Below are 14,633 nucleotides of genomic sequence, written 5' to 3'. Positions count from 1 at the left end.
AAACTGGAAAATGCAGTTCAGGCCACACAGCAGCTTTACAGAGGCTCTTCACAGCAGAGAATGTTCCGTTTCCCCTGAGGCAGCTAGGCAATGTAGTCCATAGAGGGCTGACAGAAAGAGCTTCATCCTCATGAGTGCAAGCAGAATGAGCAATTCAGAATGCAGCTCATTGTCTTTTAAAGGTTTTAGTCATCATGAGCCTGAAGGACTAGAAAAATATGGTCTGTGACTTTGTGTCCAAGCAAACTTTTATGAGAGCTCAGTGTTCTCGTAGTATAATCTGCCCTATCAAAAGTCTTTAGCTGCTTAGTGAGGGGCTGTGTGTTGTTGCTGTGCAGTCTGTCTGGGTGAAACAGGTGTCCTTTTGATCACAGTATCCATTAACATGCCATATTTCTTTTTGGTTGATGAAGTGGTTCATGTTTCCATAAAAAGTAACACAGACTTACTCCTCAAAATCTGGGTCCATATAATACTCTTTAGCGGTCATGCAGAAAGATATTAGCTTCTTGCCAATCTTACTCACAATTAAATAATAAATCTGACCACAGCCTTCCAACTTCACATCTTACACTGACAACAGTTGCCCTGGAGTCCTATGGCTTCTTGACAGCCCTCCCTGGCTTCTCTCTCTCTCCACTAGTAGAGAATAAGACACAGAATTTGCTGAATTACAAACTATCATGTATGTCCCTGTCACACTACACAACTTTTCCAGAAAGCTTTCAGCTGTAGCCTCCATTTAATTAATCATAGCAAGTCTTTAACAACTGTAGTGTATGCCCATGACTGCTAGTTATGCAATGTGACATCCTCAGTAACTCAGTCATAAGCAGTATGTGATTCAAATGACAAAATTGTACCTGTTAGCTTAGTTGTAGGTGTGGGCTCCTGAGTGTCACAGAGTTGACAGCCAATGACCACTCATCCAGAAGTACAGTGCAATATATACAACGTGAGCCCAAGAAAAGAAGGAAAGCAAGAATTTAGGATCACATGAACAGTATCTTATTCATCAAATGTTTCATGTTTGTCTTAAAATGAAAAAATAGAAAAAGGAGAAAGAGAGGCCAGACTAAGGCTGAACTCACTATTCGTGGAAAACATGAGTGCAGCTACTGGCTATCAAAATGAGGTGACTTTGGTGTCCAATAGGAAATTTGAAATTGTGCTCAAAGTCGTGATGAAGTTGTGTGATCCAACTTCTATCATTTTTAATCATATTATTTGACATCCATAAGGCCACAAAATTCAGCAGTTGTTTGAATATGACAACATTTATTTATATAGCACATTTTCATACAAATGATGTAGCTCAAAGCGCTATACAAGGTAAAGAAAGAAAAGTTTATAAAAAATAAAAATATAAAAATAAAAATAAGATTAGGCAATACTGAATAACAAAGAATAAAATTAGCTCTGATGGCCGGGAGGACAGAAAAAAACAAAACAAAATCTGCAAGGGTTCCGAGGCCACAAGACCACCCAGGCCCATAAATGATCTAAATCAGTCCTCATGCTCATGGTTTTCAGGCTTTACGTGAAACAATTAGATGTTGATGGTCTTGTGGATATCTGGCCTTCAATCCATTAATGTAGAGCCTGTATGGTGACCTGATCAGGAGGTGGTGGCTCTTTGAAATGATGTAGTATGATGCCAGCATTAGGGGAACGTTGTGCATTTTCTGCCACTCTCTCTTTTCCATGGAGGTTTCATTTTATGTATGCTAAGCACGTCAGGTCCTACCATGTCCTGACAGCTCCTCTCTTTCCTGTTTGGCAGATGGAGACGTTCTGTCATTGCTGGCATCTTCAAATTAGGCACCCCACCATAAAATACACAGTAAACAAAAATTAAATTAATTCCACAAAGCTTAATTGGATGAAGTGGGTACAAATAACGGATGCTGCAGAATGGATAGATGGGTGGAATAAGTCTGTTAATTTGAAAATGTGTATTTACCCTCTTCTTTGCTTGATCACCAATTCCTCTTTTCCACTTTAATATTATAAAGCTTTGCTAGCAACATAAGTGTGACTCCTCGTTAAAATTTTTTTTATAATTAAAGCCCCTCATTTCCTGCAACCTTCCTTCAAGCCTTTTTCTTTTAATCTACTGTAGATTTTGAACAAAACTGAATAAATCTATGCAATTGTCATTTCAGAGTTCACTTTTCTTCCACATGGTGGGTGACCATTGCATGGATGTTTGAAATGTGTGATTACACACAGCTTCCTTTTTTAAAAGCCCTAACATTTCCACTGTGATCCCCAGATTGTTTTTTTCGCATCTGTCAGAGGGCATCATCTAAACTTTGAGTTTAAACAAACAATACTTTTGTGACTCAGCAGTTGCGCTGCACTTTCTATCATTAAACTGTCATGACTGTCAGAGCTCACCTGTCAAGTGCCCATGCCTCACAGGTCAGTGGCCTAGAGAAAGATTTTCCATTAGCTCTTGCAGTTAAGCAAAACTGGCCATACTCCACACTATAGCTTTTTTTGTGATCGGTTTAATGCAGATTTGACTTTGGCAGGTTAAGCTGTGGTAATGTCAGAATTTACATTTAAAAAAAAAAACAAAGAAAGAAAGAGCCATCAGCATTGTTTAATGAAGCACTACATAAGAAGGTGCGTCACCAGTGGCATTAAGAAGGTGGAGTCAGACAGGTGAAATTAAACACAACCAAAAGCTTAGTTAACATTTACTTTGGTGACAAGGTGTTTAAAAAAAAACTAAAGGTCAGGGCAGAGAGCTGGCATTACAAGGGAGGGTTAAGATACCTTGATATTTTTATATGTGCAAAACGCGGGGACAACGAAAGTTATTTCTTTCAATTACATTCTAAAATTAACAGGATTTGTTGACAAGTAATATCACTAAGAATATGGGAGTAGAGGTAAATACTTCATATACAGTATAAAGATTAAAATGACTGCAGAGAACAAAACAGATAATGAAATTGCTAAACTGTGCTCGACAACAGACTTTATTAGGCAACAACATTCTGAATTTAAGATTATTTCAGAGACATGGTAGAAACAGTACAGAATAGAGAGCAACAGATAAAGATGAATTGATAAGTAGGGTATATAGTCACAAATATGTGATCACAACAGTCTGGATTCCCAGAGCAAGTCTGAAAAGAATGCTATGAAGGTGTGCCTCAACTTGTTAAATAAAAGCAGCAAACTCTGTCAGACATGAGGCTCATCAAAGAGCATACACATGCCATGGCTATGAAAAGTGTCCACCCCTCCCTGGAAGTTTCTTACATTTTATTGCCACACTGAAAATCATATGGGACTTAATTCTGTTTTTTGACACTGAGCATCAGAAAAATGGCTCCTTAATATCACATTTCTCTTGGAAGTGGACTAAACCAGGGGTTGCCAACTCCGGTCCTGGAGGACCACCGTGTCTGCAGGTTTTCATTCTAACCCTTTCTCAATGAATGACCTGTTTTTGCTGCTAATTAACTTCTTTTGAACTAATTGACTTGTTCTTGAAGACTCAAACCCCTTAATTGTTTCTTTTTCCTTAATTAGCAGCCAAACAATAATGAATTACAAAATGAGCCAAAACAAATGGTGTCCATCATAAAATATCTAAAAAATAAAGAAAGGTGAAGGTCTCAGGAATGTCGATCTGCTCAGGTCCCTAAAATATTTTTACAGTGCTGCTCTTAGAAGGAGAGAATCAATCATTTCAGAAATGTCTGCTAATGCAACACAAGAGAAGCAGCAAGCCACAGAATTAAAGAACGGGTTTAATTAACAACAAGAATCAGAGCCTCATTAAGCAGTTGGTTGGAGTGAAAGTGATTGGATTTTATGGCTCTGACTTAGCTGGTCTCCCTCACTTCACATTTCATTTCTGTTTGGGTACCAATTCAGGAAAGAAATGAAGCAATTCAGAGGAATGATGAAGAAATTCAGGGGAACAAATTTTAAAAAAGCAATTAAAATTAATTCATTAGAAGTTAATTAGCAAAACAAGCAATCAATTGATTGTTGCATAAATACACCTTATCTGGAAGGCCTAACATATTGAGCCAGTATCATGTCCTACCCTACACAATGAAGACCAAAGAACACTTCAAGCAACTCCATAAAAAGGTGATTGAAAAGCAAAAGTCGGGGCATGGAGGGAAAAAAACATCTACGTTACTGAGTATCTATTGGAGTCCAGTTAAAGAAATGGAAAGAGCATGGAAGGAGGAGGATGGGAGCACCGCATGGCACTGCTATAAATCTGCTACAGCAGACCATTAAAAAAATGAGTAATGGTGTAAGAAGATGACTAGTGAGGGAGGGAGGCCACCAAGAGACACAGGTTAACTCTGAATGAGTTACAAGCTACAGGAGCTGAGATTGGAGAAACTGTGCATACAATAACTGTTGCCTGGGTGCGTCGCAACTTCCTGCTTTATAGGAGAGCAGGAAAAAGAAAAAATGCACATGACAACTCGCATGGAATTTGCCAGAAGGCAATTGGGAGATGGGAAGAAATTATGTTGTCTGATGAGAATAAAATTCAGGTTTTAGGTAATCAGACTATTTGTTGTGTTTAGCATAAGCCAAACCCTGCACCTTATCAAAACACCACCCCAGCTGTGAAGCATATTGGTGGCAGAACCATGCTGTTGGGATACAATTCTGCAGCAGCCCTTCAAGGTTTGTGAAGGCAGAGAGTAAAATGAATGCAGCAAAGTAAAGGGAAATCCTGGAGGAAAACCTGATGCAGTCTGCAAGAAACCTGCGTCTTGAGAGATTTGTTTCCCAGCGAGACAACGACCCCAAGCAAAAAGCCAATGCTACACAGGAATGGATTACAAACAACAATGTTAATGTCCTGGAGTGGTTGAGTCAGAGTCCAGCTCTTAATACTGTGGAGAATTTGAGGCTGGACTTGAAAACATCTGTTCACTCATAATCTCCATTCAAGCTGACAGAGCTTGAGAAGTTTTGCAAAGAAGAATTGGGAAAGAATGCACTGTCCAAATGTGCAAAGCTGAGAGATATCTAACCATGCAGACTCAAGGCTTTTATGGCTGCCAAAGGTGCATCAACTAAATACTGATTTGAAGGGAGTAAATACAATATAATGGAGTTTATTTTTATATAACCCAATATCACACAAGATGTGACACAGTGGGCTTTAACAGGCCCTGCCTCTTGACAGCCCCGCAGCCTTGACTCTCTAAGAAGACAAGGAACAAGGAACTCCCAAAAAAACCCTAGTAGGGAAAAAATGGAAGAAACCTTGGGAAAAGAGAGATCCCTTTCCAGGTAGGTTGGGTGTACAGTGGGTGTCAAAAAGAAGGGGGTCAATACAAAAAAAGTACACAGAACAGGACACAAGTAATCCTAAATACAATATAACAGTAAAATAAAAATACAGAGCAGATGATATCACATAATAGGATTTTAATTATTTTAGAGTCATGGAGACCTCAGCCATCAAGCTGCCTCAACCTACTGGCCATTCCATAGCTGGGCCAGCCAATCCGATGAAAGGATCCCTCTATCTGACGATTCCTGCAATCCTACTTATATGATCAGTTATTTCTGTTTTATATTTGTAATTAATTTAGACCATTTTGCAGAGATCACTTTTCACTTTGACATTAAAGAGACTTTCTGTTGATCAGTGTCAAAAAATCCAAAATAATTCCACTAAAAATCAATGTTGTATAACAAGGGTCGCCAACTCTGGTCCTGCAGGGCCACAGTGGCTACAGGTGTTCATTCTAACCCTTTTTCTTAATTAGTGACCTATTTTTGCTGCTAATTAACTTCTTTTGAATTAATTTTATTTGACTTGCTCTTGAAAACTCCAACCCCTTAATTGTTTCTCTTTCCTTAATTATCAGCCAAACAATAATAAGATACAGTGGTGTGAAAAACTATTTGCCCCCTTCCTGATTTCTTATTCTTTTGCATGTTTGTCACACAAAATGTTTCTGATCATCAAACACATTTAACCATTACTCAAATATAACACAAGTAAACACAAAATGCAGTTTTTAAATGATGGTTTTTATTATTTAGGGAGAAAAAAAAATCCAAACCTACCTAACCCTAACCTAACCCTGTGTGAAAAAGTAATTGCCCCCTGAACCTAATAACTGGTTGGGCCACCCTTAGCAGCAATAACTGCAATCAAGCGTTTGCGATAACTTGCAATGAGTCTTTTACAGCGCTCTGAAGGAATTTTGGCCCACTCATCTTTGCAGAATTGTTGTAATTCAGCTTTATTTGAGGGTTTTCTAGCATGAATCACCTTTTTAAGGTCATGCCATAGCATCTCAATTAGATTCAGGTCAGGACTTTGACTAGGCCACTCCAAAGTCTTCATTTTGTTTTTCTTCAGCCATTCAGAGGTGGATTTGCTGGTGTGTTTTGGGTCATTGTCCTATTGCAGCACCCAAGATCACTTCAGCTTGAGTTGACGAACAGATGGCCGGACATTCTCCTTCAGGATTTTTTGGTAGACAGTAGAATTCATGGTTCCATCTATCACAGCAAGCCTTCCAGGTCCTGAAGCAGCAAAACAACCCCAGACCATCACACTACCACCACCATATTTTACTGGTGGTATGATGTTCTTTTTCTGAAATGCTGTGTTCCTTTTATGCCAGATGTAACAGGACATTTGCCTTCCAAAAAGTTCAACTTTTGTCTCATCAGTCCACAAGGTATTTTCCCAAACGTCTTGGCAATCATTGAGATGTTTCTTAGCAAAATTAAGACAAGCCCTAATGTTCTTTTTGCTTAACAGTGGTTTGCGTCTTGGAAATCTGCCATGCAGGCCGTTTTTGCCCTGTCTCTTTCTTATGGTGGAGTCGTGAACACTGACCTTAATTGAGGCAAGTGAGGCCTGCAGTTCTTTAGACGTTGTCCTGGGGTCTTTGTGACCTCTCGGATGAGTCGTCTCTGCGCTCTTGGGGTAATTTTGGTCGGCCGGCCACTCCTGGGAAGGTTCACCACTGTTCCATGTTTTTGCCATTTGTGGATAATGGCTCTCACTGTGGTTCGCTGGAGTCCCAAAGCTTTAGAAATGGCTTTATAACCTTTACCAGACTGATAGATCTCAATTACTTCTGTTCTCATTTGTTCCTGAATTTCTTTGGATCTTGGCATGATGTCTAGCTTTTGAGGTGCTTTTGGTCTACTTCTCTGTGTCAGGCAGCTCCTATTTAAGTGATTTCTTGATTGAAACAGGTGTGGCAGTAATCAGGCCTGGGGGTGGCTACAGAAATTGAACTCAGGTGTGATACACCACAGTTAGGTTATTTTTAACAAGGGGCAATTACTTTTTCACACAGGGCCATGTAGGTTTGGATTTTTTCTCCCTAAATAATAAAACCATCATTTAAAAACTGCATTTTGTGTTTACTTGTGTTATATTTGACTAATGGTTAAATGTGTTTGATGATCAGAAACATTTTGTGTGACAAACATGTAAAAGAATAAGAAATCAGGAAGGGGGCAAATAGTTTTTCACACCACTGTATACTTACAATGAGCCTAAATATGAGCAGCAAACTGTGTCCACCATACAAGATCTGAAAATAAAAAAAGATGAAGGTCTCAAGAATGCTGATCTGCTCAAGTCCACAAAAAAAATTTTAATAGTGCTGCTCTTAGAAAAGAGAAAATGAACAATTTAAGAAAATGTTTGCTACTGCACAATGAGAGAAGCAACAAGCCAGGGAACTAAAACACGGGCTTAATTCACAACAAGAATCTGCTCCTAATTAAGCAACTGGTTGGAGTCTGAGGCCCTGACTTAGCTGGCCTTCTGTTGGCTCACTCACTTCACATATCATTTGTGTTTGGGTGCCATTTAAGGAAAGAAATGAAGCAATTCAGAAGAACGATGATGAAATTCAGTGGAACAAATTTTAAAAAGCATGTTAATCAACATTAATTTGAAAGAAGTTAATTAGCAGCAAAAACTGGTCACTAATTAAGAAAAGGGATAGAATGAAAACCTGCAGCCACTGGTGCCCTCCAGGAGTAGAGTTGGGGATCCCTGTTGTATAGCAAGAATATGTGAAAACATCCAAGGAGATGAATTCTTTTTATTGCCACTGCAAATAAAATCAGAGCAGAAATTCATTTCACTGTTGTTTTGCCCTAGAGCAGATTCACTATATCTGTTTCCACCATTGCACTTTAACCAACAGCTTTTTGCTTGATTTCAGTCCATTCCTTTGGTCGTTTAACAGCATTCCTCTTCGCTTCTTTCTTGGGCTGTATTTCTTCTCCTTTTCTGTCTTCAACTGTTCTTCTCACCTGACTTCCTCCTTTGACCTTTTATCTCTGTAGCTCCAGGACTGTCTTCAAAAGCTTTACATTGTTGTCTGCCATTTGGAGAGGTAGAGGTTCCTTTATATCCCTGCCTGCCCACACTTCCGATCTACAGCACCTTCTTTCTTGCTTCTTCAATGGCCACAATGGTAAACTGTATAATAGTTTTAGTGATGTTTGCACTTTTAAATGCCTAAAATATATTACTCTTATTAATGAAACTTCCCTATCTGCTGAAATGTTTTGTATCTTCAGTAATTTCCTTTCTACCTGTCTTTATCATCACATGTAAATTATAATGGTTTCAGTTTTATTAAAACCCCACAACCCCCCCCCCATGTTGTGAAGGGGGGGCTGAACCCACGCTAAGGAGAGGCGGATGGATCAGCTGCTGGCTGTCTGCTAGCTGCTACCTAGCTGTGTGATCTGCATGTCACACTGCATGTCAATCATTTAGATGTCTATACAGCAGCTTTTGCTGCCGTGCTGCGTGATCTGCATGTTGTGCTGCATGTCGAGCATTTAAAAGCATGTACAGCAGCTGTTGCTGCCGTGCTGCGTGATCTACATGTTGTGCTGCACATCGATCATTTAGATGCCTATACAGCAGCTTTTGCTGCCGTGCTGTGTGATCTGCATGTTGTGCTGCACGTCGAACATTTAAAAGCATGTACAACAGCTGTTGCTGCCATGCTGCGTGATCTGCATGTCACGCTGCACGTCAATCATTTAAAAGCCTGTACAGCAGCTGTTGCTGCCATGCTGCGTGATCTGCATGTCACGCTGCGCGTCGATCATTTAAAAGCATGTACAGCAGCTGTTGCTGCCGTGCTGCGTGATATACATGTTGTGCTGCGCATCGATCACTTAGATGCCTATACAGCAGCTTTTGCTGTCGTGGTGTGTGATCTGCATGTCACACTGCATGTCAATCATTTAAAACCCCGCACAGCTGCTGTTACTGCCGTCCTGCGTGTTCTGCATTTCGCGCTGCGCGTCGATCATTTAAAAGCCTGTACAGCAGCTGTCCTTTTGTCTCACTTCCTTGTCTTGTGAAACGTTAAAGTATCTCTGAGAAATTGTTTGTAAGTAGGGCGTGATGTGCAAGAAGTCTCCCCAAGATGATCACGTCTCGACCCAAATTTTTTTTATATAATAGTTAGATTTATTACAATGTCATATCCCTCATGGTATAACTTTATTAAAACATTACTCTATTTACAGCCTTCTCCAAAGTCCAACTTATTAGCTTAGCTGACCTCAAAATTATTTTTTAAACCAATAATACCAGAGCTGTCTAGCAAGAGGTTATACCCTATCCTTGTGTGCAAGGCAATAAAGATCTCTGGCTGAGGAACAAGTCAGTCATAGAGCACACTGATATGCATGGAACCAATTTACAGTCACAAAACAACCAAATTGGCACATCTTTGTGGTAGCACTAATTCATGGGGTGAATTTGTCAATAATTAGCAGGCTTTTAGACCTCCCCGAGTGTTGAAAAGCAGCTGTTATCACTAGTATTAATAGTGAGTTCTTCAAATCTGCTTCTTAAAATCCTGATTCTGGAGAATATCAAGGCCGCTCCAGGCTCAAGTCAGGAAACATCTCTAGAATATATCTTCACAGTTAATTAATTTCACTCAAAACAGTGCCAGTTTACAATCAGGATTAACCCTTCAACTATAGCTATGTGTCTTGGGTTGTAGGAGGAAACTGGGGTGCCTGGAGTTCATTTTTGACAGATTAAGAAATTACACACAGATGATGAAGTGTCACAATTTGAATGGAGCACTCTGTGTTTGTGAGGCAGCAATGCTAATGACAATGTTCATTCCCATTTAATCACTCTATGTAACACCACCTATAAGCATGCACTATTAAAGTGCAGGTTAAAAAATGAACAAGTGACGGACTGATTGACTGAGCAGCCCAGTCTGTTAAATGTGTTGTTTTTGCCCTCAGTGAACAGATATTTAATTTCACCCACTTCTGAGCAATATAAATATTCATACATATCATATACCTAATATATTTTGTAAAAACACTTACTTGGTGTGCTGCTAATGTAATGTGTCACATGGGTAAGCCAGTAAAATGTTTAACAGGGACACAGTTAGCCAGCACTGTTCACTCAAGATAATAGACTTTGAGCAAAGGAGCTTGAGCTGTCCATGCAGAATTCAAGTGAGCTTAATCCTCTCTACGGCTGGCACACACTCAACAAAGAAAAACCAAATTACCCAGCTCTGCTTTGGCAGATTTAACCACTGTCAGCAGGCCAGAAGTTAATTCCCTCATATTCCCGTTTGCCACCAACTACAGTTGGCCTCTCTGAGCCAGGTTTCCTGTGTAAATCTGTCACTTTCAATGATGCACAGCTTGAAAAGAGACAGCAGAGACATGGAAACAGTGTGGTCCTCATCCCGCTCCAAAAAACACTGACCAGGGGCTGGCACACGGGATGAATTTCGGCATTTGAGAGGGTGCAGTGTTATTGACATGTTAAATTAAAGATTTACAGATATTTCACAGTGCCATGGGTTTCAGGCAGCTTATTTGTGCCAAGTCACTTTATTAGTCTCTGTGTGAAAGCTCACATTTCTCTGGGCCTTCAATCCAGCGGTATATTTAGTGACACCTTATCATCTGCTATTATGTGCTTCCTTTACACGTTAGCTATTATTATCCTAATAGATTTCATTTGTTACATTTGAATGAATTAATATTCCAAACAGAGTTTAAAGAATTTAAACAAGTGGACAAAATGCTTGATCATTCAGCCAAAGAGGTGGTACAGTCATTCTCGCTTTATTTAGGACACTATTGTTGAGGTTAATTATTAAAGCTAATTATGAAAGAAAAATATTTATATTCTCCCATCTTCTCCTTATAGTGGACAGATGTTTCAGTTTTGGGGCAATTTAAATGATCCATTCCACCATCCATTATGAAGACTGTGTCATATGCACAAACATATTGCAAACTTTACAGGGACTAACTGACAAGGGGGCACATGGGAATGATTTTGAGGGTAAATCTCAAAGTGCGTGTTTGTACTTTTCCTCTCCGGCCAGAGAAGTGGATGAGGAAGAGTGAGCCCCACTCCAACCAGCCTCTGTCTCTGCAACTTTTCAACTTACTTAATTTTTCACCAGACCTTAGAAAGAACTACCAAAATGGCATCTGTTGTGACCCGTAAGCATGGAAGGCACTCTGCTGCTGTCAACACGTCAGTACATTTTTCTTTCAAATATATCTTGCCATATCTTCACATCTGCTTACTTCGTTTCAGCCAGGGCCTATCCAAGCAGCAATGGCCACAAGGAAGTAAAGACCTTACACCAGTCACAGGAGAACACACTTATGCTCACATTGGGCAGATTTAGAGTGGATAATCAACTTTGAAGGCTATTCGTTCTGGATGTAGGAGGAAAATCAGAGTACCCAGGCAATACCCCACAGTTCAGATTGCACACATACATTGTTTAGGCCAACATTCAAGCCTAGCATCTGTGCCATTCCTATTTAAAGTCTGACTTCTACATTTTCTTCTTTTTGTGTGTAATATCTTTGTTCTTTCAAAGTAAATAATCTGTTTTTTTTTACTTATTGTGGGTAGTTCACCTGCTTCCCTATAGTGAATAATGTTTTTCTTATCATCCATCACCTTATTTCCTTTTACGTTGTATTCAGTTAAGGATAGTGACAGGGAAGAATTTATGTTTAACATTCTACCCAAACACTGAGAGATGGTTATAAAAATGTTTTACAACTTTTTTATTATTAAAATCAGCATACAAAAGGAACTATTTTACTGGCATAACAATCTAAGCCAGAAAAAAAAAAAAACTTGGTTGAAAACCATCCTTAAGTAACATTGTGCAGAGCAAATCGCCGAGTTGTCATGGAAGAAAGCACTAAAGCAGTTGTCTTTGTAAACGTTCCAGATAAATGCAGACATTTTAAATAATAAAATAAACAAAGTCACAGTTTCATTCATGTGCATTATTATGACTTACTTTACAAGCAAACTTGACACCCACTAAGACACACAGTTTGCCAACAGCCAGTCTTGGCCTTAAAAGTAATTGTTTATAGAATTATGGTGACCTGTTAAACTAAACCTTTCAGATCTGAGTACATTCATTATCTTGTTCTAACTTGATTGCTTTCTTGCCTAGCAAGTCTGGCATCTTGCTCTTAACTGCTTAGAACATGTTTTATACTCTTAACCACATGTCTACAATAAGAATGTATGGTTTTGCATTGCTTCCAATGTGACCTTGGTTATGTATGATGACGGTCCAAAAATTAAAAAAAACAATTCCAGAAAACATCATTAAATGGGTACATAGATGGATCTTTAATTTCTTTCATGTCTGTACACCCTTTTACAGTAAGTCTTTATTCTTTTGTAATAAGTAGAGTTCCTCCTGGCATTTCTCCATAACTTGAATAATGCCACCAGAGTCTCAAAGTTCTGTATAAACACCAGAGTACATTCATTTCCAAAATACGCAGGATATGGAAAAATGATTGGCAATACAAAGCACAAGTTAAGTGGGTCATGGGCTTTCCCAGATCTTGAACTACAAGTTGTCAGTATACCCACGTCAACTTTTCAATAAACCACAACAGCACTGACTTCATTCACCTGCAATTTCTCTTTCTGTCATGAATTTTGGGGTTCCTAAGCTCAAAGATGAAAAAAAAAAAACTGTAGCAAAAAGCCTCACTAGTGGAAGGATCCATCAATCTTTGGCTTGGAGCAGAAAACAATGAATCTTTACAAATAAAAATACTTACTTTCCAAAAATATTCTGTATCAAAAAACAAACCTCCAAGGAGCACAAAAGGCCCAGAAGGATTTAACTGAAATAGTCAATCCAGTAGCAAAAAAAAAATCCCAAAAAACACATTCAAAGAGATGTCGGAAAACAGAGCAAGACGTCAAAAACCAGAAAATCCATAATAAACAATCAATTCGCAGACATCTCGCAAATGGCAATGCATTTAAAGTACGGCAAAGGACTGCTTGTTTACCCAGGGGCTGCGAACGTCCCATGAAGGGGATGGACAGATGGCCCCACCTCCTGAGGAACCACCCACAAAACACAAGGGACATAAGAGAACAAGTATAGGCACATAGAAATGAAATAAAACACAAAACTAATAAAAACACAGAACAACACAAATAATTTAATATATTTAACAATATTAACACAAACAAGTGAATCAGAAATGAACAAAATGGCATAAAAAAGAATTTGAACAGAAATGTAACATTGTCACTCTCTCTTTCTTAGATTTTGATTATCTCTATGTTTCTGCCTGCCAGTGGGCTTAGGCTTCAACCCACCTTCTACCTCCACATCCATAGTTCCACTTACATGGGTCTGCTTGGGTGGGTCACTTTTTCACTCACTTGGAATAGCTTCTGGGGTCTGTGTTATATTATGATCCATTGCATTTAAAATAACAACAAGGATGTGAGACCTCTAAAAGATTCCTAAACCAGGCCAGGACCTTCCGTAACTTGTGTAGAATAGGCCTCCTCCCAGGCGTCTTGGCCCTAAATTCTACAGATATGTTTTGGCTTACATAGGCCAAAAAAAAGAGGATTTGCCTTCAAAGGTTAGAAATATGTTTTTAAATGACCTAAACTATAGAAAACACACAAAAATGCCTGACAAGAAAGATGAACCATATAATCCTCTGCTGTGAGAGACAAGAACAATTTAAAATCTTTATAAATGCAGTCATTTATTTGAAATAAACAAAAGAACAAAAAATGGCTGAAAGGCAAAAAATGCAAAGGCAAAAAGGGTTTTTCTAACAAGGGAACTCACAGCAACTACTTTTAAACCGCAATTCATAATCCATAAACAAGAAAAAAAATATTCACTAAGAAAAGCACTCCTCTAATGAACCACTGAAGGATCCAACCCTCAAGCTCACAGTATGTAAGCTGAGAGTGGTCCTTTGGTCGTGACACCAAGGTGGCGCTGCATCTTGGGGTTCCACCCACAAAAACTGTAAACTAATATTCCACTAAGCCCAACTCATTGTTAACTATCATTATTAAGATAAAAATTAAGAAGGATGTTAAAGATAGAGCTGCCAGGAAAAAGGAAAAGAGAAAGGCCTAAGAGGAGGTTTATGAATGTGGTGATAGAGGACATGCAGGTGGTGGGTGCAATAGAACAAGATGCAGAGGACAGAAAGACATTGAAAAACATGATCCAATGTGGCAACCCCAAATGGGAGCAGCCGAAAAAAGAAGAAGAAAGAAGAAGAAGTAAGGATCCTCC

The sequence above is a fragment of the Polypterus senegalus genome, chromosome 3, assembly GCF_016835505.1.
Source record: "Polypterus senegalus isolate Bchr_013 chromosome 3, ASM1683550v1, whole genome shotgun sequence".
NCBI lineage: Eukaryota > Metazoa > Chordata > Cladistia > Polypteriformes > Polypteridae > Polypterus > Polypterus senegalus.
This window is presented reverse-complemented; position numbering follows the sequence as displayed.